The sequence below is a fragment of the Rhinopithecus roxellana genome, chromosome 5 (assembly GCF_007565055.1).
Source record: "Rhinopithecus roxellana isolate Shanxi Qingling chromosome 5, ASM756505v1, whole genome shotgun sequence".
Classification (NCBI taxonomy): Eukaryota; Metazoa; Chordata; class Mammalia; order Primates; family Cercopithecidae; genus Rhinopithecus; species Rhinopithecus roxellana.
The window spans coordinates 116,832,927-116,847,702 of NC_044553.1; the positions used below are offsets into that span (position 1 = coordinate 116,832,927).

The 14,776-nt window shown below is 34.0% G+C and overlaps 1 long non-coding RNA gene across 1 annotated transcript in view; it reads right to left on the minus strand.

Annotated features, from left to right (window-relative positions):
• The window catches only part of LOC115897410, a 45,748-nt gene extending 31,256 nt beyond the window's left edge, over positions 1-14,492 (minus strand). The window contains exon 1 of the long non-coding RNA XR_004057196.1: positions 14,402-14,492. This is a non-coding gene — a long non-coding RNA (uncharacterized LOC115897410). The remainder of the gene's footprint in view (positions 1-14,401) is intronic.
• Between the last annotated feature and the right edge of the window lie 284 nt (positions 14,493-14,776).

A 14,776-nucleotide genomic window follows, 5' to 3' on the forward strand; every position in this document is an offset into this window, starting at 1 on the left:
TCTGACAAGTAATTTTTCTGATTTTTTTTTTGACAATGGTAGATCCAGAGTCTCAATAAACTTTGCCCAGAATCAACTTTTTTGAGTAACCATCTGTTTCTTTTATTATAATCTTGGTGTAAGCAGTATAGCTGGGTGGTTAAGAACAAATAATTTGGATCAGACAAACTGGATTTTTGCAACTTCTGGTTGTGTGACCTTTGGTGAATCTCAAAACCTCTTTAAGCCTCAGTTTTGGCATTTGTGTAAGAGTAGTATTGGCAGGTATTTGTGATGCTGTAAGCTTGTTGTGAAGATTATATGAAGTGATGAAAAGATATGGTCAGGGTCCTGTTCGTTAGCACTTGGTATCGATTAGTTGTTATTATTCCTTGTTTAAAATTCCACTGACATTAAATTGCCACATGAAGAGCATGGTGACATGTGAATAGTATCATGTTCCTAATGATTTTATGCTCATGAGACCTAAACTTACTTTTGTGACTTAAAATTGCTACACCATCAACAGTTGAAGCTTCTTGATGGTGAGAAATCTATTTTATGTAGAATTACTTAAAAGGACATTTTAACTATAGTAGCAATTTCAGCTGACTTCCTGTCATTTCCAAGTCACTCAGTGTCAGCCTACCTCCTCTTCAGGGAACGAATTCCTCCCAAGACTTCTCATGTCAGGTTGGCCTTGCATGATCAGAAAAAAATCACAGGTTGGCTGTCAATCATCCAAAAGCATATTTTCGGCACCTAAAAGGGTATAATGCTATGCTAACTACTGTGCAAAGTACGTTACACAGACATAGCCATAGTAATCTAGCAACTTCTACTCTCCAGGCAGAAGGCGAAAGGATCTTTGTGCTTAATAATAAGTGGTATGCTGTGGTGAAAGGAGCATTCTCTTGTGCTAAGAGACCAGGCTTCCCCAGATTTGTCCTTCAGCAATGCATTTTACATTTCTGAATATGTTTCTTCATTGAAAAGCAGAATTATAAAATCTGCTTACCCTCAGCATTCTTAATCCTTTAAAAAGTTTGTAATGTGCCACGGATACATATATAAACTTTTCTGCAAAAAAAAAGATGAGAAGAAAGATCAAAAGGAATAACAGCGAGTAAAAAAAATAGTGATCAGAACAGAGAGGACATGAGCAATACTAGCTAATTATGGCTATCAGTTTTTGAATTTCCACTCTGGGCCAGATCAAAAACATAATATCAAGCAAGTTAGTTGGGGATATGGTGGAATTTACTCTATGTTGGCTAGAGGCAACAACACAGTGAATTGATAGCAGAGAAACCACACTTCTGGGTGATTATTTTGAAGCTCCTGAGTGGAGATATAAAGCAGAATAATGTTGCAGGGGGATTATTGGAGCTTTTTCTTGGTGTTAGGGACTTTAGGGAAGGGGCTAAGAGGTCTCTAAAAGAAGTGGTTTTGAAGGACTCCTGGTATTCATTTCTCATTAGCTCTGAGGTTCTGGAGATAGGACCAAGTAATCCTTCCCCCAACTTGCTGGAACTTTTTTGAGAGGAGCAATAAGATAAAAAGTCGCACAGTGGTTTCCCATTGCTCTAAGGATACTGTATTAGTCTGTTCTCAAGCCACTAATAATGACATACCAGAGTCTGGGTAATTAATAAAGAACTGAGGTTTAATTGACTCACAGTTCCACATGGCTGGGGAGGCGTCACAACCATGGCAGAAAGTGAAGGAAGAGCAAAGTCACATCTTTCATGGTGGTAGGCAAGAGAGCATGTGCAGGGGAACTCTCCTTTATAAAACTATCAGATCTCATGAGACTTATTCACTATCACCAGAAGAGCATGAGAAAGACCCATCCCCATGATTCAATTACCTCCCAAAGGGCCCCTCCCACGACACATGGGAATTATGGGAGCTGCAGTTCAAGATGAGAATTGGGTGGGGACACAGTCAAACCATATCAGATACAAAGTATTTCCCTTATTTTACAACTAAAGACCCTGTCTCCAAAAATTCCCATTGCTCTCCATGCTCCAACCTCATCAGCAAATATTTGCAGTGTTTCTAAAGCACAGTGTTTCCAGGCTCCCTCCTGACACAATGGACTTTTGCAAATGATGCTCCTTCTGTCTGAGAACCTCTTTCCTTATTTTTGCTTAATTGTCCCACACTCAACCTGTATCTTTCAGCTTAAATGTCAATTTTGCAGGAAAGCATCCTCTGGGTCTTCAAACTAAATATTATCGCAGTTATAAATTCTCAAGAACACCTGGTCAGTTCTTTTCCTAGACAGCCAAAATGTTTGAAATCATGGAGTTTCTGCATGATTGTTTGGCCTGGCTATCCCATTAGGCTGCAAGCCCCATGACAGCAGAGGCAGTTTAACTTCATACCTAATAAACTGTCTGCAGCTGCTCAGTAATGATTGCTGAGTATGTGAATGAATGAGTAAACAAGCAAAAAAACACATACTTTAAAATTACTATATTAGTTACACATATTTATTGCAGAAAGTTTTAAAATTATAAAAGTATGAATAGGATAAAAAATTTTAGATCTATCACATAGGAAAAATCATTTATATTTTTATTATTTTACTTATTTATGTATTAATAAACTATATTATTTAAGATATTATAATTTATTCTAGTAATATATATGCTTATATATCTGTAGTATATATGTATGTATATGTGAATATGTATCCATGTGTAATTTTGGATGGTAAGGCATATATTGTTTGTAAGTTTTTTATTACAACTTAGAAATATATCATAAAAAAATTTTCAAGTCATTAGATGTTCTTTACCAAAATCATTTCTAATTGCTAAATAGCATTGCATTTGTTTGTTTCTGTCTCAAGTACCCCAGTTTATTTAACTAAGCTTATTGTTGGCATTTGGACGATTTTAAATATTTTATTATAAACATGCTAGAATAAACAACTGTTTTGCTAAATTTTGCATGCCTTTTTCTTAGGATATATTTCTAAATGTGGCATTACTGAGTCTAATATTTTGATTCATACTGTCAAATTGTCTTTAAAAGGAATGTAATTCTAAAGCTCTCTTGCACTAGTGAGATGTAATACTCATCTCAACAATATTATTCCTATACTCCTTTTAAACTCCTCAAAGTTGATAGACAAAATTTGTAGTTTTTAAAAATTTGTATCTTTTTATTACAAATAGAGTTGAATTTATACATAAACACAGATAGATATGTTCATATATTTATTTGTATATACGCATATTCACCAATTTAAAAAGAACTTTTTTGTTTATATCGTGTATGGATCTGTTGCTGTCCTCACTCAAGATGTTTGTCTTACTTCTTAGTGATTTATAAATGTCTTCATGTATATTTCAAAGATACTTATATTACATTTGCAGCATGTTATATTTTCTGAATTTGTTGATGCCTTTTAATTTTGACTCATCATTTTGCTGTAAAGTGACACATTTTAATATAGTGAAAGTTACATCTTCTCTCATTGTTCTCTTCAGGTATTTTATCTTCTGTGTGTGTGTGTTTTACATCTTATACAATTTACATCTTATATACATTTCATATTTCTGTTGCTGTAAGTTATGAGGTAACATTTTCCATTTTTTTCTCCAAATAAATTTTCAGTTGTTCCGTCAAATATCACTTATATAAAAATTCATTTTTTATATGCCACTCATAACATATAGCAATTCTTATATATATTTGACTTTGGCATTGGATTTTGTATGCAGTTTTAACCATCTAAGCTACTAGAAAACTACTTTATTAATTTTATAATACATTGTAATGTATGGTAAGTTCCTTATTGTTCCTTTTTCCTTATTAAAGCTTTTTTCTTTTGCTATTTTGATATATTTATTTTTATAGATAAAAAGAACTCATCAAATATCATTGGATTGTCATTGCACATTAAAATTAGAGATTAATTTATGTCTTTATTCAAATCTTTTTATATACTATAAAAAAGCTGTTTATTTTCCTTAACTCCAATATAATATTTGTCAAGTTCATTCCTAAGCATTATATTTCCATTATTGCAATTACAGATGAGATTTATTTCTTGTCATTACATTTTTCTGACTTGTTATCACAATGATAGGAAAATTACTGGGTTTTATGAATTTAGTATGTAATTAATTACTTAAGTCTACTAGATTTTATTTTCTTGCAAATGATTATGAATTTGCATCCTACTTTTGTATGATTATTTCTGATGCTATTTTATCTTCTTATTGCTTGCTTGAAAACTTTTAGATCGATAGTGACTAATGAATAAGCAAGTTTGTCTTAATTTTCAAATTTAAGGGGAATACCTCTTTAGCTTGTTTATTTAGTTGATTTTGGGGCCCCAGAATAATCATTCTATTCCTGAATTACTAAGGATATTTAAAATAAAATAAGGATATTTAAATAAAATATTTAAAGAAATGTTAAATTTTATCAAAATTATCTTCTAAGCTATCATGTTTCTAAGACTATCATGTAGTCCTTTATAAATAATTTTTTTGGATAAAAATAGTATTATTTTGAACTAATGTTAACTTTTCTAATACAGTTAAAACCGTCTATAAGTAATTCCATCAGCCAAATTCAGAGACTATTACCAAACCACTATTGGCTGTTTACTTTACATGTAAGTCAACACACACTTAAGTTGAAATTTTCATATCTGAAATGCCATATACAGTCTTACAACAAGACTAAAAAAAAAATACAGTAAGGTTCAGAGAATGAAAGTAGATCTTCCTAGGTTAGGGGAATAGGGTCAATGGAATTGACCAGATAGAGAGCACAAAGTGATTGTAAGTTTCAGTTAGGGCACACATATTAGTGATGGTCATAAATATTCACAAGTTTTAAAAGTAGGAGGCCGACCGAATTTAGCAATGAAGACTTAGACAAATAGCTTCTGGGAAATGTCTATGAGCTGCAGAGCCTGACTTACAAAGCTAGGGGTTTAAGGACTCGTGCAGTCCCTACAGCAAGGTAAAACAAGTAGTGCTCCTTAACGGAAAATGAATGACTCAGAAAACTGATGTAGGACCAAAATATAAACCAGCTCAGAACCCTAACCCCACAAAAGCATGCCAGGTGAAGGAGTGAACATGTGGTTACTGAAGCCCTCAGAATCAGGTCACATTAGCACCTCTGGGGTCAAGTTGTGAGCCGGACAGTAGGGAAGAACTTGGAGATAAGCTCTAGGTCACTGCAGTTCATCTAAAAGAACAAATAATATTAAGGCCTCTCAGACTGGCAAGATATGGAGCCTCTTACTACATCTTGTCATCAGCCTATTTTCTCCTTGAAAATAAATCTGAACTTACATAGCCCAGTGGACCCAGTCAGAGGAACCCATAAGAGGTGGAGAATTGAGGCAGAAAGCTGACAGAAATCATTTAATGAGTTCTTGCTTTTCAAATTCACACTCAAACTGAAGGAGACATTAACATGTCTGTATTGAGCATTCTGGAACTGGTGCAGGCACAGGCTTCAGAAAACCTTTATCCTATTCATTGGCATGACACAGTGTGAAGAGGTAAATCCTACTTGTAATGCTTGGTGATTCTTTCATCTAACCTGTCATTAAAACTTAACTATTTCTATATATTTTGGTCACTTGTCCTTAAAGTATTAAAATGCTAAAAATGTGTGTATCTGAGCAACTAAAATATAAATCATGAAGAATAAGCCGTTCTTTAAGAAAAATCCATTATGAAAATTTGGGAAATACAGGGCAATATTGAAAATGCAAACAGAAATACGGGTGTACCTTATTTCAAATACAATAACTATCCACAATTATAATTTAAGTTTATTTCCCCCAATGTCCTAAAATCACAGTTATCTTACTATATCTAATATATGATACAATTTAAGAGTCATTATATATTCATGATTATTTGAAAACACACAAGTAAGTGAGCCAATAATTAAAAGCAATGTAGAGGCACTTTCTTGAAGAACTTGAAACAATATTAGAGTAAAGGACCCCTCTTGGCCCCATCCCATACACATCTCACTTCTTCCCTCTCCCATCCCATACCAACAGAAAGAAATCCACCAAGTGATTTTTGCTGGGATCCATTAACAGACTTTTTAACAGGTGAGAGCAATTTCTCACTTTCTTTTCCCTTCCTGTCCCCTAATGCTCTTATCTCCAAATATGGCCTGAGAAATTGTTGGGATTGAAATCTAAGAAGGAACTTCTTAAAAGAAAAAAACCTTTGTCATCTTATTTGATTTTAACCTCAATCCCGAATTCTTCACTCTCCTAGAGCAACTGAACTCAGTAATCAGATCCTAGTTTTAAATCAGAAGTATAGTTTAAGCCATTGATTTTATCCAATATCCTTTGAATAATTGGTTGGTACAAGAATTTCACCACCTGTTTACAGATAGTGGCCAGAAGTTAGAGCTGCCTGCTGATTGCTTTTTTCTATGTTATTGTGATTTTAAACTACATTTAATGTTCTATTTGAATGGGAGATTTTGCCACCTGGGGGAGCATTCCAAAAAATAGCATTGGCTGCTGTGTATATGAATGTCAGAGTCAGATTCATACTGCAAAGGGGTTGCAAAATTCGTGAGTGGCAAATGGCTCAGAGAATTCTGTGAAACCATCTTCCCTGGGAAGTCTAATCCTCTGTCAATGATACTTAAAAAGTAACTTCCATTCCTCCTCTGAGGAAATCATAAACTTCTCTCCTACGTTGTGGGCTGCAGCAGAGATATTAGAGAAATTTCTGAGAAAATATGCCTCCTTCATTTGTCTCATAAATGGACAAAAACATAGATTCCACCAGTCACACACAATAATGACATCATACTAAGGAGAGTCTTGCATCATGTTTTTTCATTAAATATGGAGTTCTCATTCATTTCTCTTAGTATTTTAAAAGCTCAAATTATATATTATTTTAAAACCACAATGATTATATGAATATAATTAATTTCATGATCATTGAAGCTTTAGCTACTAAATATTATGAATAGTGCTTCAAAAACACCCTTTTTTTTTTTTTTTTTTTGAGACAGAGTCTTGCTCTGTCGTCCAGGCTGGAGTGCAGTGGTGTGATCTCGGCTCATGACTGCCCGGCGTCCAAGCAATTCTCTTGTCTCAGACTCCTGAGTAGCTGGGATTACAGGTGCATGCCACTACGCCTAGCTAACTTTTGTATTTTCAGTAGAAATGGGGTTTCACCATATTGGTCAGGCTTGTCTCGAACTCCTGACCTCAGGTGATAACACCCACTTCGGCCTGCCAAAGTGCTGCGATTACAAAGACATTCTTATAAGTGTACTTTTGTTCACATCTCTTACTATCTCCTTAGTGAATGTTCCACAATATTAATTATTTAAACAGAATGTATGAATATTTTAAATTTATTAGTATATTTTAAGCATGTGCTTTCAGAAATAATTTATCAATTTTCGTTCTCATTAGTTGCATCGTAGAGTCTCATTCTTACTGCAGTCTGTGCAACACCATGGTCATTGTTTTTCAAACTTTGCCTGTTTGATGGACAGAAAAGCTAATTTTTGTTTAATTTGAATTTCGTTAATTACTTATAAGAAATGTCTTTATATGTTTCTCAGCTCTTTGTCACTATTGTATGAGTCATGATCTTTGTCCGTGTATCTGCTTGGTTTCTCTCCTTGACTTGTGTTTTTTACATAGTTCTAGTGTAAACCTTTGACATAGATTTTGATTGTTATTCATCACAGAAATGCAGAATGCTTTTGAAACTTTTAATACAGTTGCACCCTTTTTTGAGTTTGAAATGATGGTCCTTGCTTGATTTAAATAGTTTTTTCTTTGAATGCCTATGACCAAAATATCTCCCTGTGAAGCCAGCTTCTAGGCCCAGAAAAATGAAAGTTGCCTTGGGACAAAACAGGAAAACATGATTCATCACCATTCTAAACCATCAACCTTGAAAAGCCGTCTGAGATGATAATGTTATGAGAGGGCACAGAGAGTAAGCGGATCTTCATCCAGCAGAATGATGCCTCCTGGGACCAGAAAATTCCTCTCATTCTTCATTTTCCTTATTTGTTTTTCTTCCTATACTTTAAACATTATAATGTAAAATATTTTCAACAGACCAAATATATGAGTAAGGATATCATGAACACTTATGTTATGAATATTCTGCTTAAGAAATAATGATCATCACAACGATGAAGGCCCTAGGTACCTCACACTGATCACATTCTTCTTAATGCCCTCCCAAACTAGAAAAAGTTACTGCCCTCAGAGTTTCTTATCCCTAAGAATTTCTTTATATTTAATTATATAGTTATATCATCCTAAACAATATGCAGAATGGTTTTAAAATTGTCAAGTATTCACATTTCAAATTTCATTAAGCAGGGGGCATATATTTTCCCCCATAATTATGTTTTGAAATTCACTCATGTTGATACCTATTTTAGTCTTTTATAGTATTACATTGTATAATGTTGATGGACATTTAGCTTGTGGTATATTCTTATTTTCTTTTCTGTTGTTCTTTTTTTTTTTTTTTTTTTTTTTTTGCTATTATAAACATAGCTGATAGGAATTTTTATATACAGTTGACCTGTGAACAATATGAGTTTGATCTGGTTTACTTATACATGGATTCTTTTCAATAAAGATGAAACTGAATGTGTCTGCCTTTTCTTCTACCTCCTCTACCTTGTCTGCCTCTGTCATCCCGTAGACAGCAAGACCAACCCCTCCTCTTCTTCCTCCTCAGCCTACTCAATGTGAAGAAAATGAAAATGAAGACCTTTATGATGATTCGCTTCCACTTAGTAAACAGTAAACGTATTTTCTCTTTCTGATGATTTTCTTAATAACATTTTCCTTTCTCTAGCTTACTTTATTGTAAGGATACAGTATATAATATGAAATAAGTGTTAACCTATTTTTGCTATCGGTAAGGCTTCTGGTCAACAGTAGGCTATGAGTAGTTAAGTTTCTGAGGAGTTAAAAGTTATACAAGAATTTTTAACCAAATGGGAAGTGGCACCCCTGATCTTCATGTTGTTCAAGGATCAGCTGTATATTCTTGAGAACCTGTGAGAGAGTTTGTCTAGATCAGAATATGCCCATTTTTTAGTTGACTGGAATTTGCTTTTCAGAGTGGTTCTACACATTTAAATTTCCATTTTTCATCGTAATTTACTATTATCACACCTTTTTTGTTTTGTTTTTGTTTTGTTTTGGTTGTGATAATTGGTGTCTTATTATGGTTTTAATTAGTATTTCCATGATTACTATTGAGTTGACTTTCTTTTTGTATGTATATTGATCTTCATATTGCTTACTAACATATCTTGCTTAGTATTTACTGCGGTGTTTATTTTTTCTTATTGATTTGCAGGATTTTCTATTATAATCAGTATATTAATCTTTGTCACTTATATGCATGGCTACTGTCATCTCCCAGACCATGGCTAATCTGTTTCTTATTATGAAATATTTCATTTGCACAAAGAACATATATGATGAGTATATAAGGCTTGAAATATAGTAAAACAAAAATCCTTATGCCAAATACTTACATTATTACCTGGTGATGAAATATCACAACACCTCTGAGGGTCTCTGGATGTTCTTTTGTTTTTCCTGACTATGATAACCCCTCTTTTGAATTTCTAAAAACTCAGCTTTACTCAGATGTGATTATGTGCAATAAGTGCATACATTTTAAGTATATGGTTTGATATCTTTTGACAAGTATATATGCCCATAATCAAGACAGAGAACACAGCTTGTTACCTCCAAAAAGTTCCCATGTGTTCTTTTGCAAGTAGTCCCTTTCCTAATCCCCAGCCTCAAACAACCAGTATCAGTTGTCAATATAGGTTAGTCTTGAGTGTTCTAGAATGTTATATAAATATAATCATACATTATACAAAAGTACTTGGTGTCTCTGGCTTGTTTTGTGCAATATAGTGCTTTGAGATTTATCATGTTGTTGTGTACATAGGTAGTTCTTTTTGGGTTCTGATTAGTATTCCACTGTATGCAACAGTTTGCATACCCACTCTTCTGTTGCTGGACAATTGAATTGTTTCATATTAATTTGGATCCTAAAATATTTATATACAAATATAGGCATATGCTTTATATGCACATATCATTTTATTTCTCTTGGGTAAGTACCCGGGGAGAAATTGTTGGGTTGTATGGTAAGTCCTATGTTTACCTTTAAAACATTCCCAATGCGTTAGTACTCATGTACATTCCCACCAGAAATGTAGGGATGTTTCAGATAATCCATATTCATTAGGTAGACTTAGTTCAAAGTTTTAATTTTAGCTACTATTATTTAAATAGACATTTCTTGAGGACTAATGATATTATGTACTTATTGGTCATTCATATATCTACTTGGAAATGTGTCTATTGACATATTTTGTCAATTTTTTCAAAGTATATTTATTTCTTCTTCTTTTCCCTTTTTTTTTTTTTTTTTTTTTTTTTTGAGACGGAATCTCACTCTGTCACCCAAGCTGGAGTACAGTGCCACGATCTCGGCTGACTACAACCTCTGCCCCCAGGGTTTGAGCGATTCTCCTGCCTCAGCCTCCTGAGTAGCTGGGATTGCAGGTGCCTGCCACTGCACCCAGCTAATTTTTGTATTTTTAGTAGAGATGGGGTTTCACCATCTTAACCAGGCTGGTCTTGAACACCTGACCTCGTGATCCACTCACCTCAACCTCCCAAAGTGCTGGGATTACAGGCGTGAGCCACCGCACCCAGTCTGTTTTCTTTCTATGATTGAGTTAAAAGTGTCCTTCATATAGTTGGGAGACAAGACCTCTCTCATACACATACAGGTGCAATACTTTTCCCAGTTAGTGGCTTGCTTTTGTATTTTAATGGTGTCATTAAAAAAAATCCATTTACAGTTCACAATGCAATGAGTTTTGACAGATACAAACACTAGTTAAACAGCCACCACAATACATACAAAATACTTCCATCCCTGCCTTCACTCCTGGCTGGTCACAGACAACTGATGATCTGCCTTCTGTCAAAATAGGTTAGTTTGCATTTTCTAGGTTTTTCAATTTATAAATTGAAACATAAAGTTTTTATTTTTGACTTCTTTTACTCAGCATAATGATTCATTCATGGAGATCCATCTATGCGGTTGCATGTTTTAGTAGTATCCTAATTTTATTGCAAAATAGTATTACATTGGGTAGATATGCTACATTGTGTTTTTCCATTCTCTTAGTGATGGGAATTTGGATTATATCTGGTTTTTGCTTATTGTGAATAAAACCTCTATGGACATTCATGTACAATGCTTTGTGCAGGCATCTATTTTCATTCCTCTTGGGTAAATATCTGGTAATGAAATGTCTGGTTCATACGGTAGGTTATGTTTAACTTAATCAGGAACTGCCTAATGATTTCCTCATAGTTGTATCATTTTATGCCCCTACCAGCAATGTATGAGAATTTCAGTTGCTTTATATCTCATCAGCATTTGGCATCATCAGCTTTTTTAATTTTAGCATGGTAATGTGTATGCAGTGACATCGTATTATGGTTTTAATTTGCTTTCCCCTGATGACTAATGCTGCTAAGCAGCTTTTCATATGCTTATTTGCCATCCTTAAAACTTCTTTGGTGATGTGTCAATTCAAGATTTTACCCATTTTGCATTGTTTGTGTTCTCATTTAGGATTTGTAAAAAATTTTGTTCCAGTTTTTTTTTTTTTTTTTTTTTTTTTTATCAGATATGTGTTGTGCCAATATTTTCTTCCACTCTGTGGCTTACCTTCTCATTGTCCCAGTGGTGGTATTCAAAGGAAAAATGATTTTAATGTAATGAAGTCCAACTTATCAACATTTTCTTTTATGGTTTATATTGTTGCTGTTGTATCCAAACTATAAATATTTCCATATTTATTTCTAAGAGTTTTATAGTTTTAATTTTTGTATTTAGTCCCATGTTCCATTTTGAGTTCACTTTTGTATGCAATGTGAATTGTCAAAGTTTATCTTTTTTTCATATGGATATCAATCTTTTTTTTTTTTTTTTTTTTTTGAGACAGAGTTTCCCTCTTTTGCCCAGGCAGGAGTGAACTGGCAGGATCCTGGCTCACTACAACCTCTGTCCCCCAGTTTCAAGCCATTCTCCTGTCTCAGACTCCCAAGTATCTGGGATTATAGGCAACCACCACCACACCCAGCTAATTTTTGTATTTTTAGTAGAGAAGGGGTTTCACCATGTTGGCCAGGCTCGTCTCGAAACCCTGACCTCAGTTGATCCACCCGCTTTGGCCTCCCAAAGTGCTAGGATTACAGGCGTGAGCCACCGCACCCGGCCAAGATATCAATTGTTAGAGTACCATCTGTAAAGAATCAAATAAAAAAAAAGTTTATTTATTCTATTGTCTAGGTAAAATTTATAAAAACAATTGATATGTGGGTATCTATTTCTGGACTCCTAGCTTGTTATAACTATATACATATATATTTACACACACACATACACACACACTACCGTACTTTCTTGACTACTTTATAATACATTTTGAAATCAGATAGTCTTTCAACTTATTTCTTTTTCAAACTTGTTGTAGTCGTTATATAGCCTTTTCATGTCATATACATCTTAGAATTAGCTTATCCATTTCTACAAAAATGATAGTAATAATAACAATAGCAAAAAGAAGAACGAGGAGGAGGAAAAAGGGGAGGAAGATGTAGAGGAGTAGTACATCTGCTGCGGTTGAGACTGGGCTTGTGTCGAATCTATAGATCAGTTTGAGAGAACAGATACCTTAATAATATTGAATGTTCAACAGATGAACATTGTACATCTCTTCATTTATTTGTGTTTAATTTATTTTATTAATGCTTGGTAATTTGCAGTGTCCAAATCTTGTACCTATTTTGTTAAATTTATATTGAAGTGTTTTCTGTTTTGTTGACCTCATTGTCAATGGTGTTGCTGCATTAAATTTACAATTGTTATTGCTAGTATATAAAAAGACAATTGATTTTTGTATATTGTTTTGCATACATAAGTGTATCTAATAGTTTTAAAAACTTCTAAAAACCTTTTAGGTAGATGTTTTAGAATTTTCAGTATTCATGATTTATCAACTACAAATAAGACAGTTTATTTCCAAATTGTATGCCTTTTATTTCTTTGCTTGACTTACTGCACTGGTCAAGTCCTCCTTTTACATTATTAAACAAAAGAGGTGAAATTTGGTTGTTTGTAAACAGTTTTATCAGGTTGAGAAAGTTTCCTTTCCATTTCTTTTACTATTTTGTTAATAGTTTCTTTCTTAATAGGTGTTGGAATTTATCAAATTTTTTCTCTGCATCCAATGATATAATCATGTTTCCTCTCCTTTATTCATAACTATGGTACCACACATTCCTGACAATGATAATCACTCTTAATTTTTTCAGATTCTTGGACCACCATATATTTTACCATACATTGTGTGTGTGTGTGTGTGTGTGTGTGTGTATATATATATATATGTATATATATATATATTTTTTATTATTATTATTATTATTATTATTATTATTATTTTATTTTATTTTTTTTTTTTTGAGAGGGAGTCTCGCTCTGTCGCCCGGGCTGAGTGCAGTGGCTGGATCTCAGCTCACTGCAAGCTCCGCCTCCCGGGTTTACCGCCATTCTCCTGCCTCAGCCTCCGAGTAGCTGGGACTGCAGGCGCCCGCCACCTCGCCCGGCTAGTGTTTTGTATTTTTTAGTAGAGACGGGGTTTCATAGTGTTAGCCAGGATGGTCTCGATCTCCTGACCTCGTGATCCACCCGCCTCGGCCTCCCAAAGTGCTGGGATCACAGGCTTGAGCCACCGCACCCGGCCACATTATGTATATTTTAATAAGAAATATATTACAAATATTTATATGTTTCTGGCCTTATGTTGCTGGTATCCTACTATATATATCCTATTAAAATTTGTTTTTCCCACTCAATAATGTTTTTAAAATCCATCTGTAATAATATGTGACACTATGGTTTATTTTCACCGATCTGTACCATTTACTTATGTGAACATTACAGATTAAAATCATCCAATTTCCTGTCAAAGCATATTTGGTTTGCTTTCCACTTTTTTGCCATTACAAACTTTTTCAAGATGAACCTTCTTCTGCATGTCTCCCAGTGAGTATGTTAGTTTCCTGATTGTACATTCCTGGGGGTGGGGATTGCTAGGTGAACTACCCTGCATGTGACTACCCTGGGACTAGACAAAGAGAAAGTAAACCTGCAGGCCAACAACAAAAAAACAACCTACCCTTCAGCTTTGCAAGACAATGCCAACTTCTTTTCCAAACTGGTTGCAGCAAATCACATTTACACAAATGAATACGCTTACTGGTTGTTCCGTATGCGTACAATTCACTACTTACCATCTGCCAGTAGATGTTGATCTCAGTTTGCTGGATCCCTTTGTGGTTTTGTTGGTAAATATACACCAAGGTTTCATTGGTAAATGTCTTGCCTGCTGTTGATTCTTGTTTCTATTCTTTAAAATACCTATTCATATCATTTTGAGGTACAGTGCAATGATATTACATTTTATAGATTTGAGAAGTACATTTTTATAATTGTGTGGAGACCTATTAAAAAACAATTTACTTTTACTTTTCTTAATGCTATTACATAAGGATTTATCACTTTCTCTTTGTATTTCTGTTGTCAGATTTATCTCAAAGTTATTCAGTTCTTAATATTTTGGCAATGCAAATAGTATGTTCGAATTATACTTTGTAACTGTGTATTGC